Source organism: Palaemon carinicauda, chromosome 18 (genome assembly GCF_036898095.1).
Source record: "Palaemon carinicauda isolate YSFRI2023 chromosome 18, ASM3689809v2, whole genome shotgun sequence".
Lineage (NCBI taxonomy): Eukaryota > Metazoa > Arthropoda > Malacostraca > Decapoda > Palaemonidae > Palaemon > Palaemon carinicauda.
The window spans coordinates 83,714,638-83,717,137 of NC_090742.1; the positions used below are offsets into that span (position 1 = coordinate 83,714,638).

The following is a 2,500-nucleotide window of genomic DNA, read 5'->3' on the forward strand; positions in this document are numbered from 1 at the left end:
ACACCGCTAACTGACTTAGATGGTCTTTTAGTGATGACGGCATTGAAAATCATGACACAACTTGAAAAAAAAGGAAAAAATAGACAAACCCTAAATGTATTGGTGAAAATTTTCACTCGTCCAAATCCTGGAAAATTCTGTACTAACAAAATAAAACATGAGGTGGAAAAAGTCGATTCGAGAATTTTATAACATCTTGATGTAACACAAATGGAAAGAGGTCAAGATGTGTAACACGATATTGGTTCTAGTAAATTGAAACCTATAAAGAAAATCATAAAATTTCATATAAGGGAAACCAGGAACTAGAACACGACCAAGCTCTCATTCCACCATGACCAAATGTCCAATGTAACCATAATTTGGACATCCTCCAATTACCTGAATATATAATTGTGGCAATTTTCCATTAGAGATGACTTATTTGTATATTAATCATGTAACAGTTTACCGCTTTGCAAGTTTCAGTATTCTAATGGTAATTTTTTGTGTTCTTAGCAACGGTTACTAGACGGCTTCTTTCACAGTAAGGAGGAATAGAAATTTACATATTATTCATGGGATTTTACTCAATTGGTCATATTCTTTCGAGAAGTGATCATGATGAATGTTTAAGGATGATCTAGTTGATTAATTTTATATTAAGAAAATCAATGATTGTTAATCGTAAATTAGTAAATAAGCCCTTATAAATTAAATTTTTACGTCCGTGTATATGAAGAGACCTAAGAATTACGAAGTGAAAATCAGACAAACAAAGTCTGTCTGTTTTTCTATCTATTATTTTACCGATAAACATACTTTCAAGTTGCTTTTAGAAAAATCTATTTGCCCTGCGTGTAGGAAAACCAGAAAAATTCTAAAAAAAAAAAAAAAAAAAAAAGTTCATTCATTGATGCCTACCTGTAGAGTACGTCATATTTTGATGTATAAAGAGTTCTTGGAAATAGGAAGTCCTTGTTGCACTGCTTATTTGGATGTTCAATCAATCTCTGCGAAATCAAAATAATTTTCGTAAGAACATTGTGGTATTTTATTCTTTTAATTAAAATCAATAAAATGTAACTTGTTAAAAAAAAAATTGGTATTACACTGTCTCAAAATATTAAGCAATGACGTTCTTCTTTCAAGAATCAAATGATTCATTGAAATTTAGGAATACTAGAACAATATATTGTTTCATTTTATGTATCGGAAGATTAATGGAAATTTAGAGATATTCGGATAAGGAAGTGTACAGGTGTGATGCTATTTTAAAATAGAATATCAGTCAACATATATGTTAAAGGTAATCCACTGTTATCCTACACATACAAAAATGAAAAGACCATAATCGATAAATTAATCAATTTCCTTATCTTATCCTCTCAGTTCTACCCTAGAGTAAAATAAAAAGAAATTGTTTAAGGATGAAATTACTAGAAATCATAATATCAAAGAGCAGAGTAATCGTAATGCAATTAATAACAGAAAAAATAAACTGACTTAACATAACGATAATTTTCGATGTACTGCTGCATACTTGCACTTTGATGTACTTATCAAAATTGTTACAGATTCATCCTTGGGCATTACCCAACATGACTATCAAGCTTGGTCAAAACCGGTACAGTAGTTTTTGTCTAAAGTTACTCACAAACAAACGAATGAATAAATAAACTAACAAACAGACGAAACACACAGGAATGAACACATACCGTCCGTTAAATCTTCGATTTTTGGAAGAAAAAAATCGGTTTGTTTTTTAATAGAAATTCACTCTACGTATAGCTGCAATAAAGATATGAACGTAAATGCATTGATTCATACCAACAAGTAAAGGCACACTGGAAGGTGGGCTGGTAAAAAAGAAAAGAATGATTCTCCTATCTATTAGGTATTCAACGCTTCTTTATATAGAAAAACGAATTCGATTTAAAAAATGCATATTAAACAGTAACTAAATCTAATAGAGCAAGCTTCTCTAACCTATTTAATTATATCAATGGTGCTATTTACCAGGTCCCAAAGTAGGGTAAATGGTGAGGTTGGTGACAGGAAAGGCATTCAGATGTGTCATAGTATTTACCGAAACCATATAATATATCCAAGAACAGGGATGCTTAATTCCAGTGAAGGTTTTATATGTGAGTGTGTGTGTGTGTGTGTATATATAAAGGAAAGTCAGTGTGTTTTTGGAACCAGAAGGATTGCAGGCAGTATACAAAATAATTGGATTAGACTTGAACCGTCAATCAAAGCTAAGCGGGATTTTGAACGCAAATACAAGAATAAAAAAAGGTTAAAGCAGTAGAAATCACCAGTTTATGTAGTAGTATTTTAGGTTTTAGGAGAATGGATGGTCTTGGAAATAAGAAATACATAGGTTAATATGAGTGAAGGGATGGATCAAAACATATTAAGGAGGTTTGGTCATATGAAAAGAATCGATGGTAATCGATTAGTGAATATAATGTATTATTCGGAAATTCTAGGAGGTAGGAGGAAAAAAATGGCATAA

The 2,500-nt window shown here is 31.2% G+C and overlaps 1 long non-coding RNA gene across 1 annotated transcript in view; it reads right to left on the reverse strand.

The window, feature by feature from the left end:
• The window catches only part of LOC137657122 (uncharacterized), a 694,375-nt gene that overhangs the window by 271,940 nt on the left and 419,935 nt on the right, over positions 1 to 2,500 (reverse strand). Inside the window, exon 2 of the long non-coding RNA XR_011047115.1 lies at positions 904 to 992. This is a non-coding gene — a long non-coding RNA (uncharacterized lncRNA). The remainder of the gene's footprint in view (positions 1 to 903; positions 993 to 2,500) is intronic.